The sequence below is a fragment of the Apteryx rowi genome, unplaced genomic scaffold (assembly GCF_003343035.1).
Source record: "Apteryx rowi isolate R43461 unplaced genomic scaffold, aptRow1 scaffold_44, whole genome shotgun sequence".
NCBI lineage: Eukaryota > Metazoa > Chordata > Aves > Apterygiformes > Apterygidae > Apteryx > Apteryx rowi.
In genome coordinates this window covers 401,786-425,025 of record NW_020450694.1, presented here as the reverse complement: position 1 = coordinate 425,025, position 23,240 = coordinate 401,786, and positions in this window count along the sequence as shown.

The following is a 23,240-nucleotide window of genomic DNA, read 5'->3' as shown; positions in this document are numbered from 1 at the left end:
CCGACCGCCATGGCTGCTCCTGGCTGCTCCTGACCCGCCGCATCGGGAGGGTCAGGATTTCCCCACTTACCCCGAGTATGGCAAGAAAAACCTCCTCCTTCCCCCGGCACAGAGAGCAGCTGTGCATGGGAGCAGATCTGCATGGTTTGGTGTCTGATCGCCCCACTGCCAGTGCCGCAGCCTTGCACGGGGTCTGGCCCAGCACTGCTGGGAGGCAGCCGGGCGCGAGAGCGGAGCAGTGAGTGGGGCTTAACCAATACCTGGACACGTCTGATGCACACATCTGCAGAGGGCCACGTGGTAAAAGCTGTTCTGGCAAGCAATAAAAGAGCAGAGTGACTGATTATTACAAACACTTTCTTAAAAGTTTTTGGCAGGAGAGGACACTTTGCTGTACTCTGGACAGATCAGGTATGCAGAGCTCGGTTCAACCTGCTCTCCATGCAGGGCTCGGAGACTAACGTTGGTTGGGTTCGTTCCTGGCATGTAATTCCCCAAAGAAGGAGAGTGAGTAGAAAGAAAGCAGATCCCCTTTTTGGACTGGAATGGTAAATTTCTGTGTGGATTTCAGTGATTGTGTTGCCATATCCCAGTAAAAGCTCTGCTTTCTATACGAGGGTCTGGGGGAGCTCAGCATTAACACTTTCCATGCTTCAGAGCAAGGCTGAACTCTTTTCCTTTTACATTGGGCTATAAAAGATTGAATTAAAAAACAGACTCTTTTTTCTGCCATATACACCAGACAGACTTCATTTTTTCAGAGGTTATAACCTGGCCACATCTGGGCAGATTTTCATGTTTTTGCCAGAAGACACGTCCTTACATGAAACACATCTTCCTACCGCAGCAGAAGGTTGTTAGAGCTCTCTTAAAGGAAATGCCATTCTTTTTCTTTAACCCCATCCTTAAAAACGGTGGCGCTATTTTGACTGATGTGCAGCTAGCCTAGAAAATTTCAGGCCGAGCAGTTTGAGTTTGGCAAAGCTAGAAGCAAATGAAACCAGAGTCTTGTAAATGGAAGTGTCAGGCAACTTTCATTATAGGTGGGGCTACTGGTTCCACCTACAATAAAAACTACAGGAAATTTGTAAGGCCAGTCTTTGCTCTTCTTTTTTTTTTTATTATTAATTCTTTCTTTTTTGGAGGCTTTCTCCCACTCTGCAGTCTCTGGCTAAAACCAAAGCACTCCTGATATCATCCTCTCCTTCCAATCTGCTGTAAAGTCCCTCCTGTACTTTGTAGGCATTCTAAATGGGTGAAGCATGGCCAGTTTCTGACAAGCTGAGGGAATGAGGAAGAAGGGAAAGTGAGAGACAAGAAAAGGATACAATTTCCAGGATCCTGATCAAGGCTGATATGAAGCTGGTACCTACTTTTGGTTTCATCTTTGCAGCCATCATCCTGGGAGATGTTGTCCAGTTGCTTCAAGCCTTGAAAACAAAAGGTCTTTATTTTCCCTTTTTCTTTTTTTTTAATTTACAGATTTAAATACTGCACATTAATGGAAAGTCCTGTGTGGAAGGAGCAGCAAATGCAGGCTGCTGGGGAGAAGGGCTCTTGAACTGAATGTGATTGCTTTGTTCATTCCTCTTCAATGGCCTTTCTCTGCATGGCACTCCTTACTGCAGCTGCTTTCTTTCTCTCTCTTTCTCTCCCTCACTTTCTGTTTGGAAATCACTGTACACTGCCACTGATTTTCCAACAATTTTTTTAAAGAAAGACTGGTAACAAACAGAGCAATCTGGAGAAAAAGCAGAGACTCAGATTAGCTTTAATTTATATTTGCCTTGCTATTTCTCACCAGCACTCTTCTCGCCCACAGCCTGAGGATGTCATTTTTCTAGCCAGAGAAGTAGCAAAGTTGCTGGATCTGGTGCTTCTCTGTGCTTCTGGTAGACAGGTAGTTCCTCCCTGGTCACTGTTGTCTCTGGAGAGCAGCTTCTGGGATGGCAGTGAGGAAAAAAGAGCTATTTCTGCAAACTCCAAGCATTCCTTTCCTGTGTGTTATGTTCCTGTGAGTGATTGGGGCCACAGGCAGAAAGAGAGTCCCAGAAGAGCTCAAAGAGGAATCAGGACTGATTAACTGAATCACACTCAGGAGTGTCCCCAGCTCTCCCCAGATACCTTCCACCCTCCGTCTTAGGTCTGTCCTGGAGGTGATGTTCCAGAGTGGTGCTGAGGCACAGGGTGGAAGACCTGGTGGGCAGGATTATCTCCCAGAGGTCCCAGTCCCAGGGGAGGTGTTGCTCCATCCCAGGGAGTCACGGCTGGCAGCCACGCTCCTCGTGCTCTTCTCCAAGCCGAGGGAAGATGCTCCTGACCTCATCAGACTGGGCCCCCTTGCATCCCCCTTGAAGGATTGCACTGGGCTCTCCGGTGCAGTCGTCAGACTGGCAGAATCTGCTGCTTGTCATGCTCTTGCCTTGGCAAAGCCACCACCATGTGTCGCAAAGGCAAATGGGGTTGATGCCTCCTTCCCTCTCTGGAAAGAAAAGGAAGCTCCAAGATCCTCTGCTGGGACTCCCAGGCTGGAGATTAGCCCGTTGTTTTTGTCCAAGAGAGCCGCAGAAGGTGCTTCGGACAAGGTTGCTTGACCCATGGGTAGGTGGCCAGATGCCCCCCAAGCAGCACATCCCACATCTCTCCCAGAGCTGGATGGGGCCCATATGCCAAGTTGTGTGGACCTACCTTTTGGTCACACTGCAGGCTAGGAGGCTGCTGTGACCCTTCCTGCAGACAGGACATGCCTCCCTTTCCGGAAACAAAGGCATTTGGCCTCAAAGCACTGGCTCTCCCCAGCCTGCAGAATCAAATGTACCCTGGGCTCCCACCTCACGCTGGAGATGGGAAACCGCGCAGCAGCAGATTGTATGCCAGAAGTCCTCATTGCCAATGAGATAGCGAAAAGCACGGCCAGCTCTTTCGGTAGGAGGCCAGCTTTGTGCGTGTCTGCAGAAGCAAGGGCCTGCTGAGAAAAGTATCTCATCTGATTCCAGAAAGAGAGAGAGAGAAGAGCTCTCAGCAGAGGTGGGGTGACAAAGCACTGAATTACAGTGCGAGGAATCTAATGAGAAGAGCAAAAAAGTGAAAACATTGATTTGTGGTTATTGTTATGAACAAAAGCCCAGAGCTCTGCTCATTGCAATATCTGGCATAATCTTAGTCATTATTTATACATTATCTGCATGAACATTTGACACTGGGAAAATACTTGCAGTTTCCTGAAAGACTGGCAAATTCTAGCACGAGTGTTTATTCATGCCAGAATCTAATCCAGAAACTCATTCTTCTTCCTCATTGATATTTTATTTCATGAGAATATAGGTTGTAGTGACCAAGCACATCCTGATCCTCCCCAGACTGAGCATCTCTCAGACAGCCTGCCAGCTGGGTGAACCTGTATGGGTAAAGAAAATGGGAACAAATTCAGAACTTGTCATCTGAAACAACCTCACAGGGGCTTTTTCCCTGTGTCCCATAGCCCTGTCCCCTCCTCATCCCCTAGCACCCCCCACACATGCCCAGATACTTTGAGAAGGTGCCTGGGGCTCCAGAAAGGGAACTAGGATGGAGAGTGGGCTGTGGGCATGCTTAGGCTGCTGGGGGTGGGAGAAGGCATGAAAATCTCCCTTTTCTAGCCCACAACTGCACTCTCTCAAGCAAGGGATTACAGATGTCATTTCCAGCCACAGAACCAGCAATAAGACTCCAGTTTACAACTTGTCCCTTGTTTAAGCTGTCAGAAAACAAAGTCCTGGCAATAGCCACAAAGGCAGCAGTGATTGGAAAAGCCCTGCTTGTTTTTTGCAATGCAAAGGGATGGAAATAATAGTTTGCTAATTGGAAAGCAGGCCCAGGTTTAAAATGGCTTTCTGAGGAGCCAAGAGCCAGGCTGAGGAGCATGGAGGAACCCTGAGATGAGGCCAGACAAGGAGGAGGCTGTGAGCAGGTAGCTGCCCTGCTGCCCGTGTAGTCTGGTGATGGTTTCATGCCAGGAGCTGGATAAAATGCCAAGGCGCAGAGGGAAGTCTGTCTCAACCATGCAGGAGGGAAGTGGACCCAGAGGATCTGAGGCTCACAGACTCAGAGGGCTCTTGCATTTTGGATACATCCATTTTTGGATTCTCTGGTGGTGGCATCTTCAGGCCTTGCCCTCTGGGTTGCTGAGCTTCAGGGAGATGTGCATGTTCAGTGCTTCTAGAAAATCATACCCTACATTTGGGCACTGGGAAATGGAAGTCTTATGAGAGGGATAAATACCCACATGTTCAGTGACATCAGCTCTTGATTCAAAAACTCTTCTTATCTGAGAAGTATCTTGATTTTGTTCAATAGTGGCATGATACCATTAAGGGCATAAATAAGTGAGATAGATACACACAGTCTGGTTCTTATCTTTCACCCTAGGCTCTTACTCATGCAATCACTAGTTGCATGCTCCCAAAGAGAGCAGCAACACACATCACTCCTAGGAGTCACGACTCAGCTAGGAGGATTGGCCTGTGACCAGAAGATGATGATGAGCCAGGAACTCTCTCCGGCTACAGCAAAGTGAAGCAGAGCTACACGTATCATGCAGTGACAATTTGGGATCTCAGAAGCAACAAACAGTGGGCCCCTTGCACAGAGAGCCCCATGTCCATGCACGGCCACCAAGAGTTGGGGACTCCTGTTTGGCTTTCTCCTTGCTGCCAGGGTCCCTTTTGGCATGACAGGCTGCACCTGTAAGGCTAAACATACCTTCAGCCAAACCCCAAGGCAGTGGATGAGTCTATTTCTATCTGGAAAACTATGTGGATTTACTGCAAGAAATCTAGGAAGAGGGAGGAGACCTCTGGCCCAGTCACCACCCGACATCAGCTCAGGGTCTCAGTGGAAGGAATCTGCACATCAGCAGCTACCAGGGCAAAGAGGAACAGTTTGGGCCTCTTGCCCTGCGACCGAGACAGCAGCGACACTTCTTGCTGTTTTCAGCCTGTGGTTTGAGGGTCTTAAGAAGTCTGCAAAAAGTGGCTGAGACAAGCAAGCAATGTTAATAGAGTCAGACTGGATATCCAGAGCACCCATCTCCAAACCCCTTTGCCCTGCTTGTCTGAGAGGTCCTAAGAGTGTGCAGCATCACAGGAGCAAGAGCTGGAAAGGAGACAAGAAGCCTTGGAGGGAACCACTCTTGCTGCAGGCCATGAGCCTCCATCTATACTAAGGGGGTTTTCTGGTGCTCTGGGCACAGGCTGCCCTGTTACTGCCAACCACGAGAGTATCTCACTTTCCTCTGAAGTGTTGGACCAACCAGAGACAGGAATATGGGCTGTCTGAACTACAGGTCTTATCCACTCCTGCCCGCTTACTAGCATTGCATCCAATAAAGCAGTTTGGAAAGGCTCAGCATCAGCACTGGCTGATGAGGGGTGAATCGTATGAGCCAGTCACAGAAAGCAAAGGTCTCTGGGCAGTAAGCCAAACAACACTTAAAGGGCACGTCCAAATGTTTGCAAGCAGGCAATCTAATTTCTGCTGCTACCCTTCTATCAAACCCTTGGTTTGGGCTTATTCTGACCATCATGCACCACACTGGCAGAATATGCTGATATTTTACACAAAAACTGGTGGGTGAATGATTCAACCACAGTAGGTGCAAGCTGTATTAACAACCCCCCACCAAGACCTACTCAGAGTACCTGGCTATGGCTGGGTTTTTTTTAAGACAATCATCTGGCCACATTTTTACATGATGTAAGGGAGGTGAATTGCATCAAGGAAAGAGACAATCATTGAAAACTTCCTACGGGTATTCTGGACTTGGAGTATCAATACAACAGTAGACTCATGGGCCAGAAGTGTTGGAGAGATGAAGTGATGAAAGTACTCCAGGAGAAGAAGCCCAGCAGCCAGAAAAGTCCAGGCTGGAGCAGGGAACCTTTCCAGACTGTTTTTTGGATGCAATGTCCTGGTTGGAGACTACCAGCCCTGCGGTCAACACCTGCCTGGACTCTGGACAGCATTCCCAGCAGCCAGGTTTTCACCCTGCTTTATTTGCCACGGAGGTTTCACCTTACAGCTGCCGAGCTACTGCCTGAAGAGGACTTTTAAGCTGCCCGGCATGAGTGTTCAGAGGCAGCAACCGAACACAAGCTTCTGTGCCAGAAATCCACTTTGAAAGGTTATTCTCATCACATCAGGAAATAGTAATGAAGCCACTGGCTTTGCACCATTCACACTGAGGCAACAGTGTCAGACCTCACACAGCAGCAAGCTACAAACAAAGGGTTGGGAAGAGTTTTGCTGTGTCTGAATTAATTTGCAGGAATATTACCCAGCTCAGAGAGGTTTTGCTGAGAGGAGGGAAGGCACAACTCATCAGATAAAAGTGGTGATCCTAATGACATGCCAGTCATGTCAGTAGAGCAGACATCTCCACATTATTGTGACCCTTGGAAGGAAGAAGAAACATCACAATTCTCCATAAAAGCATTACAAAGAGCAACCTCATTTGGGAACAGAACTCTCAGCTCCCTCTGGGTCTGAGATGGTCCCTTCAGATGAAAGGAAACAGCAAGGAGAAGGGGCTAAAGTCAATCTCAGTGGAGATTTAGTCACCCAGGCAGTACGGCTGGGTTGTGGGGCGAGCTGTGGGTGGCTGGGGTCTACCCCAGATGCAAGGCAGCATCTCTCAACACTGCTGCCACGAGGCCAAGCCAAGCCCTGCAGCCCTACCCCTCACCTGCTGCGAGTGGAAAAGAGAAGTGGAAAATACGGACAACACAGAGAAATGCATGTCCCTGCCATCCAGGGAACTGGGACACCAAGGCCCTGTCTGGACGCGCTGCAGGAGAGATCAAAAAGGCCATAACCCCACTGCAGATATCTATGGACCAAGCCACTAAGAAGTGCTCAGCCCAGCTAAGGGTCTCTGGAGACAGCTGGCAAGCTGGAAAGCGGGGTCACAAATATGAAAAGACTACTTAAAACTGATGCCCCAAAGGTATGGCTTTCAAGGTTTTGCCCAAATTGCTTCAAAGCTCCCTTATCCTCTGGAGATCCTGGTGTTTTTCCTTGTTTTGAAGATTAATCCCAGCCCCTTATGAAAAGAAGAGGAGCTGCAGTGGGATTCCTGCAGATCACAGCCTACTTCCCACTCCTCGCCTCCCTGCAGCAGGCCGATGTCCCTCTTCCTCCCGCCTCTTCCACCCATCCTTGCCTCAGCAAACCAGCCCACTCTGCTTGCGTTGGATCCCGACAACGGGGGACCCTCAGTCTGCAAATTCATCACTGGAGAGTTACAGCCTCAAAACCGGAGGTGCACACGCAGCTTGTACCGAGAGGGCAGCTGAATCCCATCACCCCCAGGCAGTTCTGCCAGTGATGATTTACCGCAAGGAAGATCCTCAAGGCAGATGGGAAATAAATAAATAGTAGGAGATGGCCCAAGTCCGGGAGGGAAATACAGAGCCCGGCCCTCCTCCTCAACAGATGCTGTGAGGGCTGCGTGGAGGGACCCAGCCGCCATGTGCTGACATCCCAGCCAGAGATCAGCACTTTAGGTAAATATTTGAAGTCACTGTAAATAAGATCTCACTCAGGAACAGGGAGAAGCACTTTCGCTTCTCCCCCAGATGTCTGAGAAAGGAAAATGTGTTGGAGACCAGCCAGGCAGGGAAGTGCCCCATGTGATGTCCACAAGCAGGGGATGGAGGCGTTAACTGCAAACCCTGCTCTGATCCCCACGTGGGTCTGGCCACCTCATGACCCGAGGCGATCTCAGGGCGATGGGACCCTCTGGTGTCTCCTCTTCCAGCAGGGGAGGCAGCAGCAGGTCTGGGGTACGGGGCAGGGAACCGGGCTGCAGGAAAATAGCTCCCCACACCCTCTTGGTGCAGACACCCAGCTAAGGGACCTGGGTGGTGTGATGGGATTAACGCCTAGGCAAATATGCACGCTGCGGAGCAAAGAGCGCTGGGTTTCCGCTCCACACTAGCTCCTTGCCCCTGTCAGCAACTGCATCTCCAATGAAAAAAGCCCCATTTTCCTTCCCCTGCTGCACCCCTGTATCTTTGGCCCCTTTCCACTGCAAGGGAATTTCCACTGCTCCTCTCAAACCGCAGCCTGATGCTTTGGAACATGAAACCTGTATTTGATGGAGAGAAGAAAATCAGACTGTAGAAAATTCAGTGCAGTAAAAAAAGAGGGGGGGGCAAGCGGAAGCGATCTTTTTATTGCTCTCAGAATCTCTCACCATGGTTAGAAATGTGCATTTCATTCCAGCACACAGCAGGACAACATACTCCGTAAAGCAGTCTCTGCCCCTAATGAGTTGCAGAGGCTTTAGTGGCATTACACAGAGAGCAGTAGCTTTGGAAGGTGTGGGGGGGGGGGGGCACTTGTTTTTTGGTTTGGGATCTTATCCCCACCTCCTCTCCGTCATTTATTTATTTATTTACTTCCTGAGCTATTACATAATCCCTCCCATTTTCCATGGCTGTCACATCCCCACTTCCAACAGCCAAGACACGACGGAAAATATGTTTGATTCTTTTCCTGGCAAGTATCTGATATTTGTTAGAAAAAGAGACAGTCCCTCCCCCTCGGCAAGCGCGGCCACGGTCCCACTTCTCTGCATTTTCCCTCCCCTGAGCCGGAGCAGGGTGCTGTTTGCGGGCGCAAAGCCCACCGCCCTGTCCCTGGCTGGCTGCCGTGGCCGTGCCACCGCACGACTCTTTTGAGGAATGAAAGGCTGTGCTTGGATTTGTGTTTGTAAAACAGAAAGTGCGGGTTTCGGGTTTGCTGGCTGTGCTTCCCGGCCTCCCGAGGCACCCGCAGCTGAGGAAGGCAGCAGGACTTGGTGGACAGCGAGAGGGGACTCTGAGCCAGAACCATTTATTTTTTTTCCCCCCTTTAATGATATCATCCCAGATAACTAATTTTATCTCATTCTTTCTATGCAGTCGGAGCAGCCAAGCTGTCAGCTGCCCTGCCATTCGGAGCGCTCTTCTCTGCCTTTCGTGAAGTCGGATGAACCCCCCCAAGCCTCTTCTGTTGTTCCTCCACAATCCTGGCCCACGTTGTGCTGCTGGCAGGCAGCTCTGATTAAACGCCGAGGGCCTGTTGCTCAGATGGTAGAAATCGGCTGTGCTTTGCTGACTGCGCTGATATGCACCAGCCCAAGAGCTAGCGCTGACGGGGCCCTGCTTCTCCCGCAGTTTTTGCCTCATTTGCTGCGGAGATGTGGTTTGTTGTCTTCCTGCCCCGGGGCGCTGGAACATGTTATCCAGCCTCAGTCAAATTCAAGAGAGGGGTAGAGCTCTCAGCAGTATAAAACTCCCACGTGTTTTTGGCCAGGTAAAGGAGAGAGAGAGAGAGATCAGGGCTCCCACTGAAGGAAAACCTGCCGGATGAGTGCAATCCTGTTAGGAGGCATTAGAGATCCCCCAAAGGTGAGAGCCACGTGAAACCAAACCCCATGAAACCAAATCTCTGCCCATGGATCTACATGTCCATCTACAGCATCAATGTAGACCGATCAAGGCCAGCTCCCGAGAGGGGTCCTTTGCTCGCCCAAGCTCCCTCGGCACCCACCCTGCACCTTTGCTGTAAAGGTGGGAATAATCTTCATGCAAGACATGGGGTGGTGAGTACTGACACCCCGACAGCCCCAGCAGGACCTACCAGGACCCTGCATTGCAGGAGGAGGTATCCAGGTGTCCGGGCACATTCAGTGCATTGGGGGCTCCCTGTCTCCTCCAAGGAAATGCGGGGCTGAACTGATGGAAGTGCCCACGGGCCAGACACAGCTGTACAGGGCTGAATTATAACCGGCATGATTGCTGCAGGTTTGAAGCTCTGCTGAGTCTGGAGACCTGGCTGGGAAGAGCAGCGTGGCTCTCCGTACGAGTGATCAAGAGTATCCACAGCCAGAGTTGCTGCCAGTCAGCTCAACCACATACGAATGGGTCCAAGATGCAGCTGAGAAATGGGACCGCACGAGTGTGAGTTGGATCAGCGTCCTGAGAGGAGACAGACTTGTCCTGCTAAAGAACCAAATTAGAACAGACAAGCGGCGGAAAACAGGCTTTGAGGAGCCCAGAGTGGAGACGGCAATATCGGATAACAGCTCAGAGCATGGGAGGCTGCACGGCTCCAGGGGAGGGACGGCCAGAGCAGGGCCTTCAGAGGCCAGGAAAAGGGAAAAGCAGAAGTATCCACAGGTATTAGGTTGGACTGGTGCCTTGCGGGAGAGCAGGCGACCACTGTGCCGTTAAAATCATACCCCATTAAAATCAGTCTTGTGTTGAGGAGCTTGATAAAAGCATGGAGATGGGTGCATCCCGCAACAGGCAGAATCACCCCCTGGAAAGGAGTAAATCTGGAAAAGGTCAAAAGTGGAAATTGTTGAGCTGTGAAGAATGAGGTTAGAGAGAGCTGGGACAGGAGACTGCTGGGAGCTGCATCCTGGAGAGACCAGGAAAGGCAAACAGCCCCTGCACCTTGAATGCAGGGCATTGCAGCTCACAGTACACCAGGACAGACAGCAGAAGACACAGCTCCTTGGTGGCCCCAAAGAGGCCATTTCTTTGAGGTCCACCTTTCAAGGTGACCCAGGAGGAGATGGCAGGGCTGGACTCATCCAAGGAAGTCTTGGTATGAGTTCCCAGCAGCAGCAATGTTCACAGGAGGGGGTGAGGCTACCCTGGGCTAYATAGCCACCAGAAGGGAATTTCAGGCTATCGAACTTGAAAGCTTCAGCTAGAAAGTTTTAAGAAAAATTTGATATTCTTCATGGAAAGCAGTTGGCATTTGTGTTAATTTAACCCAAACCTCACTTTCCATGTCAGGGTAGCTAGCATGGCCAGTCCTCCTACTGATACTCAAAAACAAACACAAGGAGCAAGGAGGTAAAAAGTAAAACGATAGATTTTAAGTTTGGGGTTATCTTCTCATTTTGCCCTATTCTCTTTATTTCCGTTTTGTAATCTCCTTGTGGGAGCTGGGGTAACTGGGATCTGGATACCATATAAGGGATATAAGCATATGTACATATGATACAAGCACAGAGACAGTGATGTTTCAGCCTCGGAGTTTAGTAAGGGCAAGGAAAGAGCTGATTATTTAGTTTGCCATTTGGTTGCATTTCGGAAGAGCGCATGTAATCAGGGAGTGTTTGCAGGCAACCAGAGCATTGCCAGACAAGTGAGCAAAGCGCTCATCTGCTGAGCAGCTGCAGGGAAGCGCTGTGTTTGCACACCTAATGCTTGGAAACGCTGGTCCGGGAAAACAGGGGGGACCAGGGAGGCCGGGGGGCAGCTGCAGGCTGGAGCCCACATTGACCATACTCCGCGCTGGGAAGCCCTGCACAGCTGTAGGCACAACGCTCGTATATTGGCTGGTGCTCGTACCGTCTCTGCTTAGCTCGGCGTTGGTGATGTTCGCATGTATGAAAAATGCACTGATGCTTGTTCATACTGAATGAAGCCTTCAGCCTCGTTGCGTGCATAGATCCTGCCTGTAACTGTCTGCTGCCGTTATCCCTCCTGCTCCTTTGCGCCAGCCATTCTCCAAACTGCCCAGCCTTCAAAGCCATCGCCAGCAGCTGCCTATTGTTCCCGCAGTCCTACGCGGAAATGGCAGCGATGCTTACGCAAATGAGGATGCAAAAGCTTTACTGTGCTTTTCCACCGTGGACAAATGGCTGGGGGTCATACGGAGCTGACGTGAGCTCTGGGCCAAGATTCAGCTTTGCAGCCCTGATCCCAATCGGCCGTATGGCCAGATGAGCCAGTTTAGAGTTTCAACCACAAGCCATGCAAAGGGGAAGAAACAAAAACAAGGGGCAGTGACCTGAATTCAACTTTTGGGGGCTAGTCTCTCTCAGTTCCTGCATCCCCCCTTCACTTTTGACGGGTGATTTCTCTCTGTGCCCCTCCGATTCTCTCCTGGGGTCTGTTCCCCTCCCCATGTCCTTCTGGCCTTACGCGGGCATGGGCTCCCTTCGAGGAAACCACCCTGCAAAGTTTCCAATGTGAGCCTCAAAGTGCCCCAAGAGGGAGGTGGTATCAGAGGGTTGGTGGCACAGACCCCTGTTTATGGACCTCCACTTTTATGGTGCCCCTGTAAATATGATCCCCATTGTGCTCTGATAAGCAAATTGCTGGACACACAGGTTGATGGCCCAGGAAATACTTTCATTTTAGGTTCAAAGCTTGGGATTAGTGTCTCCCTCTGAGGCAGCTTCCTTCCCAGCTCCCACACTTGGGAAAGGTTCAGATCAATGTAATCTTTGAATAAAACCTCCTGCAAATCTTGCAGGCTTTCTCTCTGCTTCCTTTCCGGTGTGAGCTGACTGTATCAGATCCATATCTTGCCAGTGAGAGACAGAATCTCGCTCCCAGCCCTGCAGCTTTGCTTGCGATTTGAAAGTTACCCAGGGCTCCTCAGCAACAAACTGATGAGGGGAAAGCAATGCTGTCCCCTTTTTCTTCCCATTACCTGGGACTGGTTTAGCACTGAGAAGCAGAAGGAAATACCTGGCATTCCTGCTCCGTGTTATCATTTCTCAAGCAGGCCCTGTGCTGAGGCAGAGCAGAGCTCACTGGGCTCTCATGTGATTATTCAGGGAGATTTTTCCCTTTCCAAGAATGCCAAAATCTCTGCTAGTTCCTCCCTCTGTGCCAAGCAGGCGGCTATGCCAGCGGGGGGTTCAGCTTCCACAGTCACGGCCCCGCTTTGACTCTCCAGCTGCAAAGGGGCTGGCAAAGAGGCAAAGCCAGGCAATTCCTCCCCTTCTCAGTGTGAAACACGGGAAAGGGCAGAAAGGCTGAAAAAGGGAAGATTGTCCTGACAATCAGCAACTGAGCATGGATGGAGACTCTGCAGCACAGAGATGCCTCAGGGGGGTGACAGTGTAGGGTTTCATGAGGACATTTTATCCTCCCATCAGGACAAGGGGAGCAGAATAAAAGAAGCTGAGAGGGGAAACATCCACCCACCTCTTATTGCTCCCCAAGAAGCAGGAGAGAGGAAGGTTTAGCAGTAGCAGTGACACCTGTTTGGGTTTCTTTTCCTTCATCCATCATGGAGTTTTTAATCCCTTTTTTCCCAGTTGATTGGGAACTAGCAGGATGCACTGAATTCCTCCCAAAGGAGGAAGAACAGGACACACAAATGTCCCATTGCTGTGCCCAGGAGCAGGAGTCACCGGTGCTAGCAAAGAGCCTGGAGGAAGGGAGGGCATCGGGAAGGGGAGCCTGGCCTCAGGGGCTGCTTTTCCTTTCCCGACAGGGTTAAAACTGTTGGGCCATGCCTGGAGAGACTGTGGGCTAAATGGTCAGCTTTGCCACAGCTGAGGACAGGCAGAGCGCCAGAGATGGGGTCCCACAAGGGCCAGGCAACGTCTCCTTCCTGCAGAAACATGCATGAGAGCAGCAGGGAAATGCTGCCGAAAAGCTGCCGGACTCTTGCTGAACAGCACGAAGAGCAATGCTGCAAACAGAGCCTCAAGCGGAGGTGCGTGTCGCCTGCTCAGCTGTGCGGGGGGACGCGTTGGCTGCGCCAAGGAGCACCCCAGGCACGGGGGCCGTTTTCCACAGCCCTGCGATGCCACTAGACCCGCACAGAGTCACCCCTGTTCCCGGGGAACCGCAGGGCCAGGAYGTGTCCTCTGATGGTAGCTACCCGCTGCAGGTCTGCTGGTTCCACCACTCGCGGGGCACCTTCGGCAAAGGGAGCAGAGCTACCAGGGGAGCGTCTGAACCCAGGAAGCATCTGGGGGATGAGCACAGGACACAGGCGCAAGTTGGCTTACAAAGGGCCGGAGTATTTGTTATGAATAGGGAAGGAGAAAATTTCTTTATTTCTTTATCTCACCCTCTGCTGCTCCTGGCCGGCAGCTGTGCACAGCTCCTCCGACATCTGCAGTCTCTTGGCCACCGGCTGGGGCTCTTGGAGGACGTGTGTGCTCGTGCACACACACGCTGAACTGCAGCATGCGGGTTAAGGGAAGAATGTGCCTTCGGCCCGGAGAAGCAGCTGAGCCTGCAACCAGCTCGTTCGCGGGGGCTTGGCGAGACGAGCCAGTGGGGCCAGGCCCAAATTTCCATGGCAAGCTCCATTCCTCACGCGCGCTCCTCCTCTCGTGGAGCAGCTTTCCTCGCTCCCTTTGATAGGGGCAGAGCGTGGCTGCCAGATGTGGGAGACAAGGACCGTGTGCGAGCAGCATTTCTGCATCAAGTCTTGGGAGAAGCCCAAAGTCTATAAAATGCAAAGCTGGGAGAGGGGCTGTTTTGGGCCTTTCCCCTTGTGCTGATGGGACGTGGTGATCCCACTAACGGCACTTCGGCCACTGCAAGGCCTCGCCGATGGCTCCCCAGACGATCCTCCTTCCCTGCAGGCAGTCTGGGAAGGGGGCATGATCCTCCCCCCACATTGCCGGCCTGCCAGCATTGCCTGGATGGGAGGCATCACCCCGGCCCCCTTGGTACTGGATCCCTCCTCCTAGGAGGCGAAGCACCAGGATAACACAGGCCAGTTGTCATCCCTCTGCTCTGCTGCATTAGACATAGAAGAGCCCATCTGGCCAGGGGCACTGGAGCAGTCCATGGGCTGACAGTGTGGTGCATAATGAGGATTCTTCCTGGATTTCAGTCCAGGATATTTTTTTGATAGCACTTTWAAGCCAATTAGTAGCTTTAATTTATGGAGGCCACACACATGCCCAACTTTCCCAATGCTTTGTGAATCCAGCTCCCTTCTCTGGGCACTCAGGAGTTGCTAAATCCCTGTGATATCCCCTATATCCTTCAGTTTTCTCTTTGCTGGGTCAAAGAGTTCACCTACTCACATCCTCCCCATGCACAAGCCATTCCACCTTCCTTGCCATTTATTTCTAAATCTCTGCTCCCCTGAACCATGTGCTGAGCAACCCCCAGCCTGCTCCATGGAGGACCCTTAAAGAGGGCTGCGGCTGCGTACCCCGCACTGGGGGGCTTGCTCAGCCTCACCGGCTGCCGGCAACAGCTCCAACGGGGCTGGGGGAGCCTGGCCCAGCCCGGCTTTCCCAGCAGGAGATGGTGGCGGGGCAGGCGCAGGAGCAGAGCGCTCAGGCGCTGGCCAGGGAGGAGCTCTCCAAGCACGGGCTGGTTCAAGCACCTCTCCTCTCCTCCCCGGCTCCTGGCGCTTTCCAAGCAAGCCCTGGCTGTGTTCGCCTTGGCTGGGGCTGGAGACTATTTTTGGAAGCTCTTGAGACTTCCAGGGAGGGAAACGCCCTTTTCTTTCCCTTCATTCACAGGCAAGGTCATTTTGATTTGTTACGTGTTTGCGCGGGGATTTTTTTTTATTTATTTATGCGCTTGGTTTTATTTACGGCATCAAAGAAGCGGAGCTGAAACACCACGGAGGCGGAGGGGAAGCACCGGCCGGCGGCCTTGGGGCTCGCCGCTCGGAGGAGCGCGGCACAGCGGCCCCTCGTGCGGCTGCGGCCGCCAGTTGGCAAACGCCAGAGGGACATGAGTGTCTCTCTGCCGTGAAATGTCTGTTCTTTAAATCTTGCCGGTGGCATCTGCCAGATTTGGGGATGTGAAGAAAAGGAGAAGAGACGGCAGGCTTCCACCTGGGCCACAGCCCATTTCTCCTGTGCCTTGCGGTGAAGCTATGAAAACTGTGGTTTTCCAGGAAACTTGACTCCAAGTCTGAGCACCCAAATAAGGACCAGGCTTTCGTATGTTCCGCCTGGGACTTTGGACTGTTCCTTTCCCCACCTGCTCCACAGTTTCCCGGCCCAACCTTTTTCTTGCAATCCTACTGCTGGGGTACTGTCTCCTCCCTGATCCAGAAGTGCTATGTGACAACCAGGTCCCATTTCTGGGGATCCCCTAATTCTGCAATAGTCCCCTCCCAAAAATAGGTACCACAGTTCTTCCTGGGATGCAGCAAAGGATCCAGAACAGCCAGGCCCTGATAGGCTCAGCTTCTTGGAGAATTTGACCCTCTCTTTTACGGTGCAGGGAACGAGTAGCTTAGACCTTGACCTGTCTGGAGAACAGATGTGGAGGTCGGAGAGGGCTGCCTGATCTATGACCCATAGTGGATGGTAACATGAATGTCCTTGCAGACTTTTGCCTGGCCTGCCCCCAGCAGCACCACGTCAGCGCTGCCTGGGCAGAAATCCAGCGTGGAAGCAGGGGACGCGGCCCAGCCGGGGGGTGACAGCACGCGTGGCTCCCCGTGCAGAGGACAGTCCCAAAGAGGACTGCTTCATGCACCAGCTGGATCCTTGGAGATGCCACCCAGCCAAGGACTCAGCTTTGCTCGCGGCTCCCACGTGTCCAGCCTGCGCCGGGGCCTGCGCCAGGAACCCCTCCCATCCCAGGCAGAACTGGGGAAAGGGGCAGGACCTTCCTCATGGGAGCAGAGCCAGATCCAGGCTGTGAGCTGATGGAAATCAGGACACTGTGGCCGGCACAGGGGTCAGGGAGGCCGAAACAAGCCCTAGCGTCTCTCCCGAGCTCTCCTTGAGGAATGAGTTAACGAACACAGCGGGCTGAGCCACCCGGCCGGCCAGTGGAGCTGCAGCTCCCTTCGCGCTGGCATCTCCCCAGGCCGATGAGCTCCTCCTGACCTACACGAACGCTTCGAGAAGGGACTGCAGGCCTGCAGAGCCGGACCGAGAGCACATCAGATTTTCCTCACACCCGTTCCCGGTGCTGGCTTGCCCTTCCCCTCCRCTCTCGTGTCGTGCTGCGCATGTGCCGCTCGGTTCAGAGAGATTTACGGTTCTCCAGAGGGTCGGAAATCCCCAGGTCTCACCATCTCTGCTGCAGAGGCAGGTGAGGACCCACCGGGCATCGCGGGTCACCTCGGTTCAGGGCTTGGTTGTCCAAAGCTTTCTGTGGGGGGAGGCAGGAAACATAAAAACAGGCTCAGCTGTTCTTGCCAGTGCTGGATCCTGCAGCGTACACAGGACTGCCACGTCTGTGAGGAGAAACCCTGGGGCCTAGACACGCTTCCTCCCCTCACCCCCCTCTCCCCCATCCCCATCCCGCCTCCGGGCTTGCAGGAAAGGGGAGGAGGGGTCTCTGGGAAAGGTCTGGATGGATCCCAGGGGCACGAAGGCTCCAGCTCAGCTGAGCAGTCAAGGGCAGCCAGCCGTGGTCCCATGGCTTTTGCGAGGGGTGGGGAACCCCTGGGGTGTCCTGGCAAGGTTCCCCCACTCCGTCTGCGCTCTGGCTCCTCCGTCCCCCACGTGGTGCCAGATGGATGTCACAGTCCCCCCTGCTCCCGGCCCAACATGGCRGAGATGGTCATGCACACTGGTCCACGACCTCCAGATTTTGCCCTGGCAATAAGGACTCCCTCCAAGGAGATCAGGTCCTCAGSGAAAAGTGCCACAGGACCCTCAGGGACGAAAACACGGAGGTCCCACTGCGTGACCCAGGGGGGCTGAGGTTGGCACTCCAGGGAAAGGTGGCCGGTGGGGAGGCCAGCGGGCTGCAGCCTCTCTGCAAGGGCATGGAAAGCAAAAACAAAGCTCCCAAGCTCCGTCTGGAGGACTTCGTGACATGTGAAAGTGTTTATTTCATTGGATAGAGATGGAAAAACAAAGACCCAGCAGAGGCGGTGGAACAAAATCCCCCGCAACAAYCCCTGGCTGGGAGCTGCCAGCTCAGATTCCTGCAGCGCTTTTCTGGTTGGGACCCRGCACACACAAGGTACACAGCTTCCAGCCGCCCCCGAGCCCTTCCAAGGAAACAACAAAGCCCGGGAAGGGCAGTAATGAGTCTGTGAACAATTAACACACATGGGGCCAGGCTCTGCTCAGTTAACCTTGGCTTAAAGCTGGGACTGGCAGTATTTCTCCAGCTCAACGCCAGGGAGGCTGTGAGCAGACTTTGGCCCCAAGAAGCAAATACAATAAAATCATTGAAATAGCTCTATAATAATGGGATGCAGTAGACCAAAGGGCAGAGGGGAGCAACCRCATCAGTGTTGGTGGTCCCCAAGGCAGGTAAATCCCATGAGATGGCATAGCATGAAGGAGTCAGTTGAAGTGTTGAGGCTGTACAGCTATTTCTGTGCCATGTTTCCATCCAGCTGCTCAGTTTGTGAYAGCTGATGCAAGACAACACGGAGTATCTCCACATGTTCCTGTTCTGGAGGTAGGTTGGCACAGGGCCACTGGTGTAGGACGGTGATATTCCTGTCACGTGCCCTCAGACTATGGGGCATTTGCAAGGCCCTTTCCAYCAGAAGAGCTCAAGGAGCTTGGCATGTGCTTGGAGGTGAAGTTGCAGAGGGGAAGGGCGGCCAGCTGGGGCCCTCCAGGGTGAGACTCACACCACCCGAGCAGTCAGCTGCACTGGCTAGAAATACTTACGTGACTTTCCCAAGCTCCCCAAGTGACTCATAGACAAGGCTGAACCAGATGTCAGAGTCCGAACTCCTGGGCTGACTGGTCTTGAGACCTCCCAACTCTTTGAAAGAGCAGATGTGATGAGAACTGGACTTGGCATAAGTGAGAGTCCAGGCTTTGGAGCAAAGAGAGGAAGGAGGTAAAACAGAGATGCTGTCAATTGCTTTGAGGTGGTGAAAGGGCCCATCCAAGGTTCACAGATCAGGTGCATTTCTGTTTTGCCTTTTGCACATGAAAGCAGCCAGACAGGGAGGCCCCGACACCAGGAGAGATGTACAGCAATGGGCATTCCAGCCCTCCTCACATGATCCCGCCACTCTGATCTGGAGAAAACCTCCTGGAGAGCAGAGGGAGTGGTTTGAGAAGAGGGTAAGCACCTTCTTTGCCTATTGAATTCCTGGCTTTTCCTCTAATACCTGCTAAGAAAGGGTCCAATGAATGCCAGCATGGAGGAGAGCATGGGTAACGCACAGAAAGTGAACAAGGCTGAGAACAGCTTTCACTTCCCATTGGCTGCAAAACAGCAGCTATGTGTGTATATATATATATATACACACATATATATATACACACACACACATATATATACATACATATACATATGTGTGTGTGTATGTGTGTGTGTGTGTGTATGTATATATATATATATATATATATATATATAAGGTGTTTGGAAACTCACAGAGAGATCTGGCCAACATGGCTCTACATCACTCCACCAGGCTCTCTACAGAGTGAGCTCTGCTCTGTAACACAGCGTGGGATGGATTGGTGGCTCCTAGGCTGAAAAACTTCTTTCAGCCCTCTCTGGGCTCTCACTTATTCCCACAGAAGACCTGCCCAAGTTAAAGCATGCTACTAATTTTTCAAGCTCAGTTCCTGTGGAACTAGGTAAGGTTCAGACCTGCTGGCTGCCCTCCCTGAAGCCAGCTGCTCAACAGCCATCCTACAGTGTCACCCTAATTAGGAACACACCCTAATTAGGAAAACAATGGTTTTGAGAGTCAAACCTGAACTTGATTGTTACTGTTTTGGTGGTCCCTTAGGTGGGAAGACTATGGAAACCAGGACAGAAAGTGGGGAGAAGACAGGTGGTGATTAATGGAGCAAGGAATCAAAACTAGCCGGTAAAACATAAAAAAATATACAGTGCCAGTTTTGTCTTCCGATGTCTGCTTGAAACAAATCTAACAAGACCACTAGAAGTGTTCCGGTACAGCCTCTCCTGGGGTGATACAGAGATCTCAGATGCAGTCCGTGAGACTTGAAAGAAGTTTATCCCTCTCTCTGCACTGCATTTGCAGAGCCGAACAAAATCTGAATCTCTATTTTTTCCACTGAAGTTAACTCAGCCAAACCAGTCTTTTTCATAAGCCTGGGGCAAGCGCTCTCTTCAGCTTGAGGTGTTTCTCTCTATGGTGTTGGGGGGGATGGATGGGAAAGGTTGGTATCTCAATTTCCTTCTTAATTCTTTGGCTCATGAATCCTCTCTCTCTCCCYATGACTGCAGGGCTGGGCAGGGAAAGATGAAGTCCTGGAAGCTTCGTAGGGATAGATAGAAAGCCAAGAAAGTTTCCAGGATGGAAGCCATCCAGTATAAATACAAGGGTTGGCATGTGTGTGGTCTCCATAAATTAAAGCTACTAATTGGCTTTAAAGCTCTGTTAAAAAGAATATAGTAAGGAATCATAAGAGAAGCTAGCACAAGCAAGCTAGGCCCAGCCATCACGGTGCAAGATCCTTGACGTTTCCCTGCAGTGCCCATCACTCACTGCAGGATAAGCAGCCAAGAAAAATCTTTCCTGACATGTTCTCTGGAGATTTCCCTCCTGCTCCCTCCTCAACACCCTCAAGTGATACCTGCCCCTGTCAACACACACACACACACACACACACACACACTTGCTCAACAGTTCACTAGCAAAAGAGAAAAATCTCCAAAAGTAGCAGGTGTCCTTAAGTCCTGTCAAAATACATCAGTGCTGTCTTTGGAGCATGGCTAGCCCTCGGAGTCTGGTCTGACCCCTGGATCCAGCCATGCCAGGCTGGTCCCTGCAGCACTGTGGTAATTAGGGCTGGGGAATGAAGGGGGTGAGGAGAGGAATTTCTAATGTCTGAACCTCTCAGACACGTCGTCTTCCCTTCTCCCACCTTCTCCACGCTGAGTCCTGCACCTCTCTCCTCTCCCAATCATGTGCCAGATCTCCAGGTGTCATTCTTGCTGACCGGGATGGTCAGCGACAGGGCTGCAARGTCCTCCTATGCTAGTAGAAAGCCTGTCCCACTCTTTTCTAAAAGATCACGTCCGTGTGGGCTGGAGGAGAACCAGGCAGCATGTTTCATGGCCCAGGGCTGAAGCAGAGAGCATCTGTGCATGAGCACCTTGGACGTGAACTGCAGTGCTACCAACAGCATCAGTGTGGGACCCAGGGTCCAGAGCAGCAACCCAGAGGAAAGCACCAGCTCCTGCGCTGGGGGCGATCCCAGGGACACTGTGCTTTGTCAGGGCCAAGGGGCGAGTGCAGTGGTTCCCATTCCTCCTCCACAGTATGCCATGGGTGCCAATTTGACCAAGAAGTGCAGCTTACAGGGGTGAAGGACCAATTTCAGCCCTGAGTGTTTGGGAGGAGGGAGTCCCCTGACCGCGAGGGCGCTGGTGTGATTGCTGTTCTAGGATACCAAGGTGTTGGCAGGGCTGCAGAGGAGGTGTGTGCCTGGGTGAAAGGGAAAAGCTGTGGGAACCATGGGGAGGAAGGGGCCATGTGTGGTCAGAAGGGCATCTTCAGGGCTGCATTTATTTTTCTCACTCATATTTAAAGGGCTAGAACATATTGAGAAAGATCCCTCATTAAGAGTCCACTACACATCCTTGATGCCTGGACTGCCAAAGAGATTGAAAATGGGTTAAGCATTCATTTCTCTGAGACTGAAGGATTTTGGTGCATGTAGCCTGGAGGTTCTCCAAGGGGCCTGATGTTTTATGTCTTTGGGATGTTTTTTCCTTTCCTTCAGTTGTATTCTGTGCTGGTATTGTGTTTATATCAGCAAAATTCTGGATTGTTGCCTCTTTTCTTTTTTTTTTTTTTCCCAAACATCTGCTGCTTCTGCTTGTAGACTGCCGTACCACCACATCCTGCCAGCGGGGAGAAACTCCTGGCAGGCCTCAGATGGCAAACATGATCCTGCTCACCGCACAGTACAGCTCAGCAGAGAGCTTTCAGGAGCAATCTGCCACTGTTCTGGGTGATAGACAGCAAAGCATCTCTGTGTTAACTGCACTGTAAGAAAAGGCACCGCTGGCTTCATTTAGGGAATTAGGTAAAGTTTCATGCTGCAATGGATAGCAAAGTAGCAGGTTAAAGAGCCTGAGCAGAAACTGCTGGTGACTTGTCCTCAGCTGAGTGCGGGGTCCCAGAGCACCCCATTATTGGAGACTTTTAACTGCACCAAAGCCATGAGCATGGAGTTGGGGTGTAACAGGGCTTGCAGACAGCAGTATGCAGGGTTACACCACCTTGACACTTGTCTGTTTGGCAGACAGACACATTTGGGGTTGGGGCCCATATCCTTTCATGGACCCACCACAATCCTGTGCTTTCTGCCAGCATCCCGAAACCTGCACCTGAAGAGGAATGCATGAGCAAACACGGAGCTGCTCGGCCCCCTCCCACATCAAATCCCACTTATCGCCGAACAGGGGCTGCTAGCAAGTAGAAGTAGTTTCAGTCACCCCTGGTGTTTACTTATAAATTCCAGCCGAAGAGGCGGCAGGGGATGCCGCAGACCTCCTCATCCCGGCTTTTCAGCCGTCGTGCTCAGCGCTGCCCAGAGAGGAGCAGCTCCCTGTGTCCCAGGCACAGCTCCCCGCTGCCTGCCCTCTGCTCAGCTTGTTTTCCTTCCCTTCTGACAGCCAGTCTGTTCACTTCTCTGCCTGCTTATCTCTCTTTCTCTCTGTATCTATCAGAAAAACATTTCTATAGAGACAAACACAATCATATCAAAAGAGGAATGGGAATAAGCCCTCAAAACCTGCTCAACAAGCATTTTCTTTGCAAGATCAAGGGCCAAATTCTGCTTTCATCAGACTGGAGAAAAATCTGGACTATCTCCCCTTGAATTAATGGCATTCCTTTTGTAATGGGAACAGAATTTCATTCATTCGCACCTCGTACAGCAGCAAAGGGGCCATTAATCCTTACAGCTTCCAGTCACGTCTCAGTTCAGAGCTCCAGCAAGGCCTGTATGGGAAGTCCCAGATCATTTTCTTGCATCCTTCCTTGACTTGTCAGTTCATGATAAACAGCATCTCTTTCTGATCCCAAATGTACAAGCATATTGAGTGATTACATCACCTCCAAACCCATTCCAGTAAGATAAAATGTAGCTTGTATCCAATTTGAATAATTCTGTATTCCCAAATGGGTTCTCTCCCCTCATGAGCAGTGCTCAGGGGCCAAATCCTGGTGTCTGCTGCCATGGATTCAACCTGGAGTTCCTCTCTTGAATTCAGGGATCATTTTTCCCGATTTCTGCCAAAATAACTGATGGGGGAATCTTGGCCTACAGCAGGGAATACTTGGCATTCCTGCTACAACGGGAGGCTCGCTCTGCTCCCTGCCGGACAGGAAACCCATGAAATCACCTTCCGGACACCAGTTCACAGCCATAAAAAGAAGGAAAAAAGAATTCTGGAAACTCAGTCTTTATTTTTGTGCCATATGACAAGGAGGGAGAAAGGGACCCTAAAATACCCAGTATCTCTAAAATGTCTGGATTAGCCTCCCCCAAGTACCTCAGTGTTGCACCTGCATCTGTCAGGGCCCTGAATGCACCAATAGGCCTT